This window comes from Bombus vosnesenskii, unplaced genomic scaffold (assembly GCF_011952255.1).
Source record: "Bombus vosnesenskii isolate JDL3184/JDL3185 unplaced genomic scaffold, Bvos_JDL3184-5_v1.1 scf7180000015320, whole genome shotgun sequence".
Classification (NCBI taxonomy): Eukaryota; Metazoa; Arthropoda; class Insecta; order Hymenoptera; family Apidae; genus Bombus; species Bombus vosnesenskii.
The window spans coordinates 201,430-218,957 of record NW_022883936.1 but is presented as its reverse complement, the minus strand read 5'-3'; positions in this window follow the sequence as shown (position 1 = coordinate 218,957).

The following is a 17,528-nucleotide window of genomic DNA, read 5'->3' as shown; positions in this document are numbered from 1 at the left end:
GCAATCCTCACAGACAAAGGAACAAACTTTTCAGTTCAATTCGGAATCAGTCTTTTATTCGATTCAGGAGCAGTTATATTTTATGGGAAGTCAAATGTTTTATTACGGTGAAGTTTTGAATGGTACAAAGTCAAAACTGGTAATGGCGGTAACATAGCATGGTTCCACGGCGGCAAATGGGACATAATAAGTTTTTGGTATCGGTCGAGCGGAAAGGGCACGTGGATCTCGCGATTGGCGCACACCAACGTAGAATATTATTCCACGTGAGAATCGCAGCATCGTGTTTTCAAATTATGGACAATCTCATGGAATTTACTTTTGTGAGTTAGACGTGATCAACAGTCGCGCAAGATGCGGCGAGAATCCAACGACGAAACGTTACCATTGATTGAAACGAACTTTACATAATGTGTCGGTATTAGTTTCTAGTGCGTTTTAACTAAATGTATTGCGCCCGTAAAAATACACACAACAATACGACACAAATAATAGTAAATTCCAGACCAAATTTAAAAAGTAGTATTTGTAACATCGTTACTATTTCGTGCTCTTCCATGTATGGAATTGACCGATATGTCTTTTAGGGAATTCGTATCATTGTTTTATATTATTATTATGTACATAACGTGTTACTATACTTACCCTTTTGCTATTAGTTTACTATTATCCTATTAGATTGCGTTAGAATAAGAGGATGGTAACCAGAATCTCGGTAATCTGTAGAGCAATCAACGAACTAATTATAATATTATTTTTGAAAACAGATCTGAATTAATGTCCAGTCTCATTGATATTTTTCATCGAGTCATGAATATTTGAAACACGTGCATTCTCGGTTCTCACACAGTCTGACAGGACGAAAGAAGGACATCTAACAGGAAAGAAGGAAATTAGTGTATGAATGCGTGGTTCACTCACGATCGATCAAGAGAGAAAGTGCTTACGAGGGAGAATGTAGGGCGAGCGGAGAATGATGGATAAGAATGGGAAACGGATCAGCCGAATGACTGGCAGTCAGAATAATAGGTCTGGCGAATTGTAAGTGCGCCGCGTTTTCATGTCAAAAACAATGCACATAGTAAAAGGGTAAATAGAGAAACGACCTTATAAATTATTTTTTGTCGATTACGCTTCTGTCAGGTTTGTTTACGAGCAAGACTATAGTAAGTGCTATTCTAGCAGAATGCAAGAAAATTATGGGTATCTATGTGGGTGTGACGTTTAACCGCAGTTTCATACAAAAATCTGAACTTTAGAGCGAGAACGTTGTTGTGGAAGTAATGATAAGTAGAGCGCAGATGTTTGTGCAAATTCATATTTTTATAAATTGAAAAAATGAAATCTGAGTAGACGATTGTTTTACTATAAATGTTATAACGAGTACTACTATATCTTGTATGTTTTATATTTCGTTCGATCTAATACTTCATATATAAAACCGATAGTACTCATTGTTATATATATTTATTTAATTAATATTTATAATAAAACAATTGTCTATATACGAAGCATAAAAGTTTCAGTAACGATATAGTACATGGCATTAACATTATGTTAGGCATTATTTTACATTAGTCTTTGATTCCCGCTTTCTCGCTTGTGTGAAGGAAAAGGATTAGACTCTTACGTCGTTGGAATTGAAACTTAAATAACTCAATTTAATATTCCTTTGAAATTACTTGACTTGTGATTTAGAGAGTACACGTAGATACCCCGACCATTACACTAAACAATTGTACGTCCCTGTTTATAAAATATGTGTCTCACACCCACAATGATATACCTTTGCCACTCGAGGTTTACCGATTAGTTGAACGTTATCACTTTGCTACTAATATTTCCTGCTTTCTGTTCGTTAGCCATAAGCCCGCGTCAATTTGTTCCCGCGCCTTGGCCATTCCTGTAGCTCCCGGCTATACGTCGCATCGATTCACCGTAAGTTGATTCCTCTTCGCATCTATTTCCTCATCAGTCAGTGCAATTAACAACACAGAATTTGCCTTATCAGCAACTCCATAACCTAAGAATTAGCCCGGCTACATAGTCGCCTCCTGTAGCTCGTAACCATCTTCTATATTTTGTATTACGTTTAAATTTTTAGTTACAGTCGTGCATGTAACTGAAACAATAATTATCTTTGCTACAAAGATATAATAATTATAAAAGGGGAGAAATTAAGTAACTATAAATAGCAGAATGTTCCATAGCATGAAACTTTTTATTTATATATTTTACTTTCCATTTCTTCGTAATACAAGAAATGGAGATAGTATATTTCATATATCTTCATCAAGTTCCTAAACTCCTCTTTGAAATTAATAATCCTGATTGAACGGTCAAGATGGCTACAGTTATTGGCGATTTTAATGAACTTGGATGAAGGTGGTCTTATTTGCGCCTTTTGACGTCATACGAGATTTTCTTATTTCACAAGATCTTTGCTAAGCGAATCCTTAAGACACGACCTTAAGATTAATCTTCAATCACAATTATGAAATCAAAAGACATCTGAAAGACTGTTCTTGAGACGATCTTAAGTATAAGACTGGGGTATGAATATCGTCCATAGATTTATATGAAGCAGGTCATATGGGATGCAATTTTGAGCGTAAGAAACCTATCGTTATATAGGACATATTAGCAAAGTTCCATTTGTCAAATATAATATGTGAAAGACTAAGACATTGTAAAAGCAGGAATACCTTTTCGCATCTTTCTTTGTTAAAGTTAAAGTATCTGTTGAACTAATTACTGATACGAATCAATTACTTTATTTAAAACTATATGATTCCATTAAAAAAAACGTATTTTGTCATCATATGATTTGCATCTGGCCATATACAAAAAATTATATATAAAATTATATTATAGCAGATTATGTTTCCTTCGAAACTATTCATTTCTTACCTAAAACATTTTTTCATACAGTGGATAGTATTTCAGTAATTTGCATACATTTTTTGTTATCAAACAACCTATATATATTTTAATGTTGAAAGTATAGCTAGAGAGAAAGAAATCTGTTTCTTATATTTTTTATTTCGTATTTTCCATCTATTTCTTATTTTCTATCAAATATTATAATTGATATTTATAATTCCCTAATTGAATTTCCAAATTAAATTGAAATTCCAAATGCAAAGTGACAATTTTTATTGCTAGGCTCCGTTTCCGAGAAAATCGACTATGCAGTTTGAAGTACGCGTGCACTTGAAAGGTAATGACTCGGTTGAACGAGTTTCTGCACACTTATTGTTAGATACTCTGTTCTTAGCCAGCTAAGTTGACCACATAGCCACAGTTTTTTTAAATTATAACGTTTATTGCCCAAAGAAATACGAATTACGTATTTTACATTCTCAATAAACAAAAAATTTCGGTTCAGAAGTGGCTCTGACGAAAGTTAAAAAAGTCGTTAACGCAACGGTACGATGTAGTCATATAATATTTGATGCATGATTTACACATTTTTTACATTGCAGTAGTTGATTCTATCAAAACTGCTCATAAGTGGTACCGTTACGACCGTTCGCGGAGAGTCGCGTTAGCGAGGAAACGCGTCAACGAGAGGCGTAAATTCTCGCTTCGATTTTGATAGTCGACGCCACGAACCAGACGATTCTCCTGTTTCGATTAGAATAACAGAGGTAGCTCAAATGATTATGACACTGAATTAACAGGATTAATATAATCTTCTATTTTTAACAATATTTAAAATTATAATTAACACGTTACAAATGATTTAACGACGATATATTTAGTTTATTATTATAATTCGACTCCACTTCATAATATTTCTCGACGTATTCGTTCGACTAAGCGACCTTGATTTTGTTTCTCTGAACCTCTCGATGCATTCGGTTTGAATCCTCGTATGATACTGATTGCCCTTCGATTTTTTCCTTTGTCTTCTTTTAAAGGCGACCCCCACCGCGCTCGGGCCACGCAACCGATCGCGCATATGATCACTTATGCCACCTTTTTTGTGTAGGTAAAATAACGGACCGAAGGCGAATCGATGTTTTTTAGAACTCGCTGCTTGATGACAACTATGCGCTTGTCGTGTAAAATTAAGGTAAAAATAAGGAACCTGTTAATTTCCGAAAAGGAGATTAAGTTCTTTTTATTTTTTACTCAATTTATACAATTTTTTCGGTTCGCGATGATACACTTTCGATACTTGGATTAGTTAAGAATTTTTTTATTAGACTGACTGGATGATTTTGAAGGGAGCATTTATATTCTTCCATTCGTTGGAGTGGGAGAAGGTTTTGTTTATACTTAGTGTAAAATTCGGAGAACGGCTGGAGTGATCGAATGCCACTCAGGCGGCTGAGAACGGGTGCTGACCGGACGGTCACACGCGATAAGGCGTTCGGAATTTCGGTTTGTTATATACAGTTGCTCGAATTTCGTCTGTGACACGCTTATCGCTACACTGTGTATATCTTGTCACGTAAACTTGTGACTCAGATTATAAAAACAAGAAGGTTGAGCTGTAACACAACTATTAACTTTCTTTTTATTACACTTTATTATGCACTTAATAGTCGCAATTGAGTATACGCTGAATTGACACGTATAAATTATACTTTACTCTAACAATTTTATATAAATTAAGTAGGCTATTGATCTAAGGGTAGAATCCCGGTAAAGAGATGTTGACTGTTCGAAAGATGAAAAATCAGTCAAGTTTAGTGACGATGTTGTGGCGAAGGAAATCTAGTGATAGGTGGGTCTAAGGACACGAAAAGAGCTGATTTGTTAAGGACAAGTTTTCATTAGGAGAGTAAGGGAAATAGACTTCGTTGTCAATTGGTTAATTTTATACGTTGGAGAGTGAGGAAGGGTGCTAACCGCCACTGAGAGAAAGTTGCCAACGGAAGATACCGAACGCGAGAAAGATTAACTTTCCCGTATCTTCCCGTAGTAGGCAAAAATGTAAAGAACACGCGAAATAAAGGATGCTTGTTTGGACTGAAGGACCTTAACCATGAAAATTCCTTGTCTTTGTCTTCGGATTCATCTTTGGGTCCTCTTTCTTCAATAATTTTCTTATTGTTATCTACTCTATTTTCTCCAGTTTTATTTACTGCACCTTCTGGAACATTCTGTTCTTCAAGAATAATTTCTTCAGTCCCGGGTTCCTTATGAGTTTCAAGAAAGGTCACATTACGGCTTATCTTTACTTTATCCGTAGTTGTGTCAAGTAATCTGTATGCTTTTGATCCTTCCGAATATCCGACAAACCTTAATTTTTCTGCTTTCTCGTCTAATTTTCTTCGACACTCTTGAGGTATATATGTATATGCCATAGTACCAAAAGAACGAAGATTTTTGACATCAGGTAGTTTAGAGTACCATGATTCATACGGCGTCTTACCTGTGTGTTTTGTGGGTAGGATATTTTGCAGGTAGTTGGCTGTGTGTACTGCTTCACCCCAATACATCTTGTCTATGTCGGCGTCAATCAGCACACATTTAGCCATTTCTATCAATGAACGATACTTCCTTTCAGCGACACCATTTTGCTGCGATGAGTATCCTGCTGTATATTGAATCTTTATACCTTCATTATGTAAATAACCCCTCAGGTTGTTGTTGACTATTCCCTTCCTCGATCCGATCTTATTACATTAGGTATCTTATTTAATTGATTTTTCATTGATTGCACAAATTCTTTAATGTATTTCGTGGTTTCATCTTCTGTTTCCATCAGATATATTTTTGTGAATCTACTGAAATCATCAATTATAGTTAAAACATACGTTTTGTTACCTGGAGTTGCAGTTTGCATTGGGCCACAAACATCTGTATGTATAAGATCCATAATATTACTCGTCCTCGTCGTTGATTCTTTAGGAAAAGGTTTTTTCGTCATTTTTTCTTTTATAGAACACTCGCAAATTTCTCTTATGCCGCAGTCCCTTATCTTTATCCCCGTTACAAGTACGTTCTCTAATTGCTTTATTGCATCTTTGTTTCTATGCCCGAAACGCTTAGGCCAGGTATGTCGACAGTTTTCATTGTGTTCCTTTTCCTTAATTGTATATGCACTTTCGATGGTCAGCAGTAGATATAAGTTGCTTGAGGCTGTAGCAAACACTTCTACTACTCCATCTTTTATAATACGACAACTGTCATACTCGAAACCTACTTTATAGCCGTCATTCGTTAAGTTTTTCACCGAGAGTAAGTTCGAGCTTAGTCCAGGTATGTACAACACATTGTCAACATTCATGTTTATTGTCTGACCATTGCTTGGATACTTTATGATACCCGATCCTTTGCCTTTTACTTGAGCTGCCTTAACTTCGTCTGCTAGAAGTACAAAACCCTTTTCATCTGGATTGAAGCTGCTGGAAAAATTTCTGTCTGCCGTCATGTGGCCCGTAGCCCCTGAGTCAATAATCCATACATCTGTACGTTTTCTATCTTTATTACTCATTCCGAGGCAAAGTTCCTGGGAAATTTATCAGATGCCTTAATATTCTGTACTCACGAAAGCTTGCTGTTCTTCATCAGATGTATATTCCATCACCTTATTCACTTTATCTTTCTTTGTTTTCCATTTGGCGTATTTACGGCAATCCTTCTTCATGTGCCTGGGTTTCTTACAAAAGAAACATTTCGTCTTACTATTACTACCATCACTTACATTCATTACAGTTGCATTTTGGTCTGTTGTTCATCCTGAACCTCTGCGCCGTTTATATTCGTCGACGAGCTTCCCTTTGATGAATTCCATAGTGAGATCTGATTCCGGCCTACTTTCTAGACTGCTAATTAGAGGACTGTATGACTCTGGCAGACTACGTAGAATCATTGCGACTGACATCTCCTCATCCAAGGGTTTTCCTAATGCTGTTAGCTGATCGAACATGTTCAACATTTCTGTTACGTGTTCTTCCAAATTTCCGCTTTCAGCTAAGTTCATTCGACATATATCCTTGAGCAGAAATACTTTATTTGATAACGATGCTTTCTGATGCTAATTCTTTAGGGCCTCCCATGCTTGCTTCGCCGATTTTGCTCCCCGAATGTGAATAAGCTGATTATCCTCGACAAGTAACCCAATTGTCGCACGAGGCTGATCGTCTTTATCTAGCCAATTTTGATCCATCTTGTCGGGCGCTGGAGTTGGATCTCTAATCACTGTCCAAACTTTATCTTTAATCAATAACAATGTTAGTTTATCTCTCCACGTCACGTAGTTGCTACCGTTAAGTCTTTGAATCTCGAAACGTGCACTACCCGTTATTGTTAATTTGCTATAGTCCGCACTTATACACTTATACTTTGCTTTCATACTTTCTGTTAATTGTTTAATATTTATTTTAGTCACGAACTTATTTCAACACTAGCACATTGGATCTGGACCCATAACCTGTTAGAACTTAATCTCGAAATTAAGATTAATAATCTGTAGAAGACACAATGTTTGTGTTGAAATAATATTATGTGATATTTATCAAACAAAAATTACAGGAAATATAAGTGAGCGTTGTGGAATGTTGACAGTTGGCTAGTTATTCTCAGACTAACTGACTTAGTGACCCATGGCCCTTGAAAAGATTTTGAACCCCCACTCTCTATGCAGTAAAGAGTGTGACCTGAGTAAATGTCTGTGTGGCGTCACGTGCCATGGAACCTTCTAGCAACTTCGCGATACAGAGCGCTACACCGACGTGCCCAATGTACCATCCATATCCTTACGCTTCTTCCGCCGAATTCTCGGAAGAGCATGCACACGCCAGCCGCCGCGGTACATCTCACGAACGCACACTAGCGGGGATATCGCTGGGCAACGAAGGGAAGAATACGTTCGATCAATCACCTCATCTGTATGCGATTAATATCGTTGTATTCCAACATCAATAATTTAATTCACAGTGATATATTTCGAAGCAGGGGATGGCACACAATCCTTCATTACTGTTTTTACATTTATACGCAGTTTCGCGTCCTTTGCCTTTCGCATGGCAAACGACACACCTTCTTCTTCGTGTCGTTCGTCTCGATCGATGTGACGAACGAGGGATCCGTGAACTAAGTGATGATCGTCCGTTGAATGATCGGTCGTTCGACGATCGACCGCTCGATGATAGGCCACTATATGTTCGTGATTTGCCATGACCTAGGTCTTGATGCAAATATGTGTGGTGTCGCTGTCTGCAGATGCGACATGTACCGGCGGAGCATTGAGTAAGAGAGTATCCCTTGCCTAAGCAATTAGTACAGAGCGACGCCCTTTTGGCCGTTTCAAGGCGATCCTTGGGCGACTTCGCCTTGAACACAGCACAATTCTATATTTCGTGTTGTCCTTGGCAAGTAGTCTGTGCGTGCAAGGGCTCGGCTTGAGGCCAACCGCGCCATTCCTCGAGTATAGAACTCATACTGGGCGTTACTTCGCTAAACAGGTGTTCGTTAAATTATGGTTAAATTATTCAACCAGGCACGTTGAATTATCTCCACTTCAATCAGGTCTGGGCCAGGACATTTGCCCCTCTTCAGTCGCTTCAGGGCGCCGCCGAGTTCTTCGAACCGGAACTCTGGGGTGTCTTCTTCGCTTGGAGGGATTATCATATTCCTCCTGATCTCTGCCTGCTCCGGCGTGTCCGTGTCTTCTTGGTCGTCTGGTACGATGGCGGACAGCATCGCGCCCGCAGTCGTACGCCAGTTGGAGGTATCTCCTTGTGGCGTCTGCAAGGTCGATCCTGCCACTTCTCCGCGAAGTTTACCCGCGACCGTTTTGTAAGCGATTCGCCAGAGTTCCTTATTGCCCTCTCTTGTGACAAATTCCTGGATCTTGGCTCTGGTGATCCTCCTCGTATACTCTTTCCTAATTTCCCCGTGACGCAGCTTCTCTTCTTCCCTCGTTGCAAGGTCCTTAGCCCCCTGGTACTTTCTTCTTGCCCCGTAGGCGTCCTTCTTTGCTCGTGTGAGCTCGGGCGTCCACCATGGTACCGACCTATAATGCCATATCTTCTTGGGAATGGCCGCGTCGCGGGCTCTTCTGAGGACGGCCTGCAATTGTTCGACCATTCGATCCACGTCTTCAGCTTGCTGGAGGGTGATCCCTCGGAGCGTCTCTATCTCCTCTATGACGATTCTTTGGAACACTTCCCAGTCGGCTTTTCGTGTGTTGTAACGTTTTTCCTGAAGCTGCGATTCAGTACTTCTTGTTAAGGAAATTCGAGGATTTGGAAATACAAATAATTGACTATATTTCACACACAACAGCTATACATCTATATTACACTCTGAAGAACGTCTTGCACGCACGCTTGTCGCCAACCGACTATCCAGAATCTTCTAACGGCAGTCTTTTGTCTCAATTAAGACCTGGACGCCCTCTGACCCTTACACACACACTCTCATGTACAGTGTAAATGTATCACTTCCCTAACACGCCTCCTTACATTTATACTGTACACTTAATTTTATTTACATACTTGTCGAATTAACAAAATATTTAACATTTATCGCTTTATTTACATTTCTCTTATTTTACATTCATCCATGACCTAAACCTTTCAAATTTCTCTCTACACAGTGCCTTCGTAAAAATATCCGCAGTGTTTTCTTCTGTACTTACTTTTATTATGTTTATCTTATTTTCCTTTACGTACTCGTGAACGTAGTGGTAATGAACTTCGATGTGTTTAGAATTTTTTGTAAAAGTTCCGTATTTTGCTATACTCATTACTCCAGAGTTATCCTCATAGATTTTTACAGGGTTATCGTCTACATTTACATCGAAGATTTTCATTAGTTCTCTGATAGTCATTACTTCGCTCACCGCTTCCGATAGAGCAACATACTCTGCATACGTCGAGGCTTTTGTCACACACCTTTGTTTTTTAGACTTCCATCCAATTACATTTCCATACAATCTAATTACATACCCAGAAGTCGATTTCCTATCTATATGATCTCCTGCCCAATCAGCGTCCACATAACAATCTATCGTTTCGCACTTTTCATTTCTTTTATAATGTAGCCCTAAATCTCTAGTCCGGTACAAATATTTCAATATTCGCAAGGCATATTTAAAATGTGTCTCGTTACAACAATCTTGAAATCTACTCAGATAATTCACACTATAACTTATATCGGGTCTGGTATTTACACTAATATACAGCAATGCGCCAATTAAATTCTTGTATCCAATGTCCTCTCTATTTATCTCAGCTTTTTCAATTTTTAAGTTGGTCTCCATAGGTGTACAGTACAATTTGCTGTTATGTAATTTATATTTGTTTGCTAATGATTCTATGTATTTCTTTTGGCTTAATCTCATTTCATTTTTTAAATAATCATACTCTATATTTATTCCAAGATATTCTTTTACTTCACCTAAATCTTTCATTTCAAATTTATCAGTTAATAATTTTTTTACACTTTGTATCTTCCCTTTGTTTTTACTACAAATCAACAAATCGTCTACGTATATTAACAAATAAACAACATTTTCTCCCTCTCCATAAGTATATAGGCACAGCTCTATATTGTTCTTCTTAAAACCTAATCTCGTCACATACTTATCAAAACACTCATACCAGTCCCTCGGACTTTCTTTTAACCCATAAAGCGCTTTCGATAATTTACAAACTCTATTCGTTCCGTCCGCATATCCCTTTGGTTGATTTACATATACCTCCGAGCTTACTTCACCATTTAAAAAGGCAGTTTCTACATCCATTTGCTCAATTATTAATCCATTTTGACAACAATATGATAGCAATATCTTAAAGGTCTGATTACTCGCCACTGGAGAATATATGTCATCGGCTACGTTTCTTTGTTGAAATCCCCTTACCACTAATCTAGCCTTATACCTGTCCTCTGATTTTTTCGTGTAAACCCATTTTACATCTAATACTTCCTTGCCTTTTACCCTTTCTACCAATTTCCAAGTTTTATTCTTATAGAGACATTCTATTTCCTTATCCATAGCCTGTTTCCAAACTTCATTATTTTCGCAACCAATCGCCTCCTCAAATGTACGAGGGATATCTACTTTACAATAATTTGCATGAATCTCGCAAATATTTTCCTTTTCTGGATACCTTACTGGAGTTTTCTTAATACGTGTAGATCTCCTAGTAGTGTATTGAGATATGTGTAATTTTCTGTGCTGGACTGAGTTAAGTGCGTAGTAGAAATACTTATATGTATATATCACTGTGTGGAAGTATGTGTGTGTGCGCAGCGTCTCGAAACAAAGGAATGTAAACAGTTGGTCGGTTAAGAGTCGTCGATGAAGAGTCGGGTGTAGAAGGTGCTGAGACGCGTGCAAGTGTGTATCGATAAATATATAAAGAATCGTCCATGTAATAAATATATCATTATTTTAGTAATAACTGTCAATATAAATTTAATGTTCCTATAACATTATTTCGGCTTCAAAGATCCACAATTCTCAACATAGTGTTTGAGCTTTCAATACTACTATCATTTTCATTTTCCCTACCTTCTAACTCTTCCTTATCCATACCATCCAATGAATAGTTATCTTCGCTATCATTTCTATCTGCCTCTAATGAATTTTCCTCAAAACCGATACATTTAGTGTCTGTCTCTATGACCTCTACATGTCTAGCTATTGTTATTTTCCCACCTAATAAGACTCTGTATCCAACTTCACTATATCCTAATAGAATTCCCATATCTGCCTTCTTGTCCCATTTGGAAACTCTTTTTTGTTCTGGCCTTCTTACAAACACTTTACTTCCATATAGATGTAGATTTTTAACACTTGGTTTTTTCCCGAAGAATATTTCAAAAGGTGTCTTTCTTTCTATAGTATTCGCTAATATTCGATTTTTCAAGTATGCCGCTGTACAAACTATTTCCGGCCAGTACCTTTTATGTACTTTCGCTTCCGCTAACAAGCAACGCGCCATGTCCATCACTGTTCTATTATACCTTTCCGCTGTCCCGTTTAATTCATGTACGTATGTTGGGCAATTATTTATTCTTATACCTTTATCCCTAGCAAATTTATAAATTCGATTATTTAAATATTCTTTACCATTATCGCATCTTAATATTTTTAACCTCTTGCCCGTTAAATTTTCGGCTTCATTTACGAACTGTACGAAAGAATCAAAGACCTCATCTTTTGATTTTATACAATAGATCCTAGCTATTTTACTATAATCATCGATAAATGAAATGAAATATTTTTCTCCATTGAATCCGGTGGTCTTAAAGGGACCACATACGTCCGTATGAATAATTTCCATTATTTCCCTAGCCTTAGTTCGATTATTTTTGAAAGGTAAGTTATGCATTTTGCTTTCTATACACACCCTACATTTCAAAAGTTCCTTTTCAAATTCATTCGGTATGCCAGTCACTAGCTGCTCTTTACCCAAAATATTTAGGTATTTAAAATTTACGTGTCCTAGCATCCTATGCCATCTTTCCTTTTTACTCATACCACTACGTTCGGCGTTGTTTACTAAGTGCTTCTTCCCTTTCAATATACTTTTTATTCTGTATGTCCCATTTTCTTTGAACGCTACAGCTGTAAGTTTATTATCCTCATCTATTACTTTCGCAATATTTCCTTTGGAAATAACCGTATTCTTATTGTCTGTTAGTTTACCTAAACTAATCAAATGTGCGGACATTTCTTCCGCGTAAAATACTTTCCTCATATTTATTTTATTTTGTTTTCCGAATGCTTCAAAATAACTTATAACATTCCCAACTTTTGTCGCTTTTATCGGTCCATTATCGCCTAAATATATATTTACCGGTTCTTTTAGGTCGATAGATTTATCAAAATAATTTATATCATTAATTATGTGATCGGTACAACCGCTATCTAATAGCCACACTATTTCGTTCTTACTTATTTCATTCGTCTCACTGCTGTTTGCTGCGTGCGCCGTTGCTATCCATATGCCTGCTCTTGAGTTTCCATGCTCGTCCGTGCCGGTTGTTGATTGACGATGAAAGTTTCCACGTCCCCTGCTCGTATTGCCTTTGTTCCCTCTTCCTCTGTTTCGACCACGTGTTGGCCCATGCCAATAGCCGTTACTGCTTCCCGCTTGGACGCCATTTTGACACTCTCTCGCAAAGTGTCCTAATTTTCCACATCTGAAGCATCCTTCCTTTTTTGCAGAAAAGGCGTTGGTTTGCCTTTCTCCTCGATTGGATTTATTTTTCTTCTCTGCTATCTCTATTATATTTTTCACATACCGTTTGATCCTCTTCTTTCAATGCGTCTATTATGTCCGCTATGTAGCTGTATTCTTCGGGTAACGTATTCAGCATGTAATTCAGCTTTTCCCTCTCACTTACTTGTGCGCCCGCACTTTTTAATTCATTTATTAATTTTTCGAAATCGTTAAAGAATGATGCTGAATCACTGTAGTTCTCCAGTCTTATGTTTTCCAATCTCCTTCTGCATACGATCTGCAGTGCCGTCGACTCTTTCAAGTACATTTCATCGAACCTTTTTATTATATCATACGCCGTTTTTCCTTCCCTAACATACTCCAATTGTCTGTTCGATATTGCACTATAAATTATATTTATCGCCTTCAAATCCTTTTTGTCCCAGTCTTCATCGTCTCTTTCGTTCTTCATTCTAGTTGTAACAACCTCGCATTCCTTATACTTGAGAAACATCGTGATTCTTTGCTTCCACATTCCATAATCCTCACCATCGAATATAGGTATCATGATTTCCGATCTCTCCATTTTAATTGATTCTTCTTTTTTTTTCTTTTCTTACTCAAGCGTCCCTACGTGCTCGAAGTATATTTTTTCCTCTGAAAGTTTTTTTTTTCTTTACTGAAAACTCACTCGCAAGATCGTAACCACGCACTAAATATCTTGCAAAACTAGTAACCACGCTCTGCTACCATGTTTAGGAAATTCGAGGATTTGGAAATACAAATAATTGACTATATTTCACACACAACAACTATACATCTATATTACACTTTGAAGAACGTCCTGCACGCACGCTTGTTGCCAACCGACTATCCAGAATCTTCTAACGGCAGTCTTTTGTCTCAACTAAGACCTGGACGCCCTCTGACCCTTACACACACACTCTCATGTACAGTGTAAATGTATCACTTCCCTAACACTTCTTATCCCGAGAACCACGTGCGTCTCCGGGACTCTATGGTCGCTGGAGGTTCCGTCGTCTTGAACTCTCCATTCTTGTACGAGAGGTATTGCCTCTGGAGTCGCCAGGGTTACATCTATGTTCGACCGCCCTCGAGTTGTCTCGAAGGTATAAGCCTGTCCTGGTTGATTAAGGACGCAGAGGCCGAATTGTGCTATAACAGCCTGTAAGGCTTCTCCTCTGTCGTCTATATACCTGCTATTCCATAATGGTGACTTAGCGTTGGAGTCCAGGCCGATAATGATCTTCTTACCTCTAAGACTTCTCAACACCTTCTCCAGTTGTTCTATGGCAACTCCAATGTCTTCAGTTGGCGGAAAGTACTGACTTATCGCGTATAGCTCTGTTTCTCCATCACTTACCTGCACGCATACGCAGTGTGTTGTGCAGAGCCCAACAACTTCGAGTATCGTTAGGTGTTCGGATTTCACACCGACAGCTGCCATTGATGGGTCGTCTTTTGACCCTCGAGAGGCGATCGCGACCCCCGTACCGAGTCCAGGTATTTTCCCGTTGATGCTGTATGGCTCTTGCATCAGCAAGATTTCATCGACATCAGCTCTCATTTGCCTTCTGATTTCGTAGGGGACTGTTTTGGATCGCTGCATATTGTGTTGCAGGATTCGTATTCCCCTGTTTCTCCTGTGGCGACAAGGACTATAGAACTTTCCAACGGCTCCGTGATACAAAGCGCTACGCTACGCCGTCAAAACGCAACACGACGTACTCAATCTGTCATCGATATCTTCACGCTCCTTCTGCCGAATTTCTCGGAAGGGCATATACGCGCCAGCCACGGCGGCACTTATAGTGAACGCACGCCAGTGGGGATATCGATGGGCAACGAAGAAAAGAGTCAGTTCGGTCGGAAAAATAAGCACATTCGACCACGAGCCGCGAGACGCGAAAGACGAAAGAAAACGGGTACGCTATTATTTATCGGCGTTAAGTATCAACCGATGTTAACTGCTAATTGTCATTTGTTGTTATCTGGTTTAATAAACGTTATTGGTTAAATATAACCTAGTGTACTTCAGTACCTATTACACCATTCCACCTCAAATTGGTGACCCCGACGTGATTGAAAGGTGACTGTGATAGTGATACTGAGACTCTAAACGCCGCGAATTGAAACTGCTGTACGATGGCAAATACCGACAGGATTGCGAAAAGTGCACGAGTTTACCAAATAATTAATATGCCTCCGCTGCAGCCCTCGGAGGTCACGGCGTGGTTTACGCTTCTGGAAATACAGTTCGAGGACATGGATCTTACGGACAACAAGCGAAAGTTCGTGACCCTCGGCAGGTGCCTCGGCGGTCGGTACATGTCGCATATCGAGGACGTGAGGAGGAGGATACCAGAGGCGGAACAATACGATAAGTTAAAAAACGCGATCATTCGAGAGTTGGCTGATACAGCCAGCACGAGGTCACGCAAGCTGCTGACCTCCGAAGAGATGGGCGACTGAAAGCCGTCCTAATTCCACCAGCATCTGAGAAGACTAGCCCACCCCTGCATGTCGAGCGACTTTCTCCTTACGCTCTAGAGCGAGCGACTCCCGGAATATATAGACACCGCCCTGGCCGCGGTGGACGAAACGGACGTAGGAAAGTTGACGCGAGCAGCCGATCGAATTTACGAGACACACTCGTTGAGAAGACAGGGGGTCGCCGTTATCGAGACAGAGAGAACGGGAGGCGAACGGCAAGATCGCCCCTCAGAATCGACAGACGACGACAGGCTCTCCAAATTAGAGGCACAAATCGAGGCACTGCGCCTCGACCGGCGCCGCTACCAACGTCCAAACACGAGACGGTACGGACCGCGCCCGAGAGAAGAGCCACAGGACTCCGGTCTTTGTTACTACCACGCGACGTTCCGAGCGCGCGCGAAGAAGTGCCATTCACCATGTACATGGAAGCAGGGAAACGAGACCGGTCGTCCGTAAACGCGGTAAGCGATGACGGCCTAACATCCCGCCGCATATTTGTGAGAGATAGGAGCTCAAAAATCTCCTTCCTAGTGGACACTGGCGCCGACGTATGTGTATTTCCGCGCAACAAAATGCACGGGCCCGTGAAAAAAGACACGTACGAATTGTTCGCGGCTAACGGGTCACGCATCGCGACATACGGCACCACTCTAGTGTCTCTCGACCTGGCACTGCGTCGTGTGATAAAGTGGCGTTTCATTATAGCGGACGTCGAGACACCCATCATCGGTGTGGATTTCCTCAGTCACTATGAATTGTGGGTGGACCCGAGGAATAAACATCTTATAGATTCTATTTCGAACCGATCGACGAGAGGATATACGGCCGCGACTCAGACAGCGTCGATCAAGACGATTATCGGAGAATCGTCGTATCATCGACTCCTCGCTGAATTTCCGGATCTAACTCGTCCACCGGCTTTCGGACGAGAGAAAACTCGGCACGGTGTGGTACATCACATCGAAACCACACCAGGCCCGCCTATCCATAGCAAACCCCGCCGACTCGCGCCAGACCGGCTTCAGCAAGTCAAGACGGAGTTCGAAGCCATGATTGAGCAAGGCGTGATGCAGCGATCGAGAAGCCCATGGACATCACCCTTACACGTCGTTCCAAAAAAAGGACGGAGGCATTCGACCGTGCGGCGACTACCGGGCGTTGAACGCCCGCACCATCCCGGACAGATATACACCGCCACATATAGAAGATTTCGCACAGAATTTACATTTTCTCGCATTTTCTCTAAAATCGACCTCGTTCGCGCTTACCATCAAATTCCGATTGCGCCGGAAGACGTCGAAAAAACAGATATAATAACACCGTTCGGTGTGTTCGAAGCGACCAACATGATGTTCGGGCTTCGGAACGCTGCGCAAACGTGCCAAAGATTCGTAGACGAAATCGTACGGGGCCTTGATTTCGTCTACGCATACATAGACGATTTCCTCGTAGCTTCCGAGAATGTCGAGCAACATCGCGAACACTTACGGGTCCTGTTTCAACGCCTCAACGACTACGGGGTTGTCATTAATACCGCGAAGTGCGAAGTCGGCGTCCGCGAAATTCAATTCCTCGGTTATACCGTAACCGCCGAAGGGATAAAGCCGCTGGCTGAACGCGTGGACGCTATCGCTAAAGTACCGCTACCTGCAACCGTTAAAGACCTTCGAAGATACCTCGGTATGATTAACTTTTACAGACGTTTCATACCGAGGGCCGCGCACACTCTCCGACCTCTGAACGACTTATTGAAAGACACAACCAAGCGTAACGCGTCTATTGAGTGGTCCGAGCATGCAAAAAAAAAGCTTCCGCGAGTCGAAACGCGTTTTGGCCGACGCGACAATGTTAGCGCACCCGATCCCCAACGCGCCC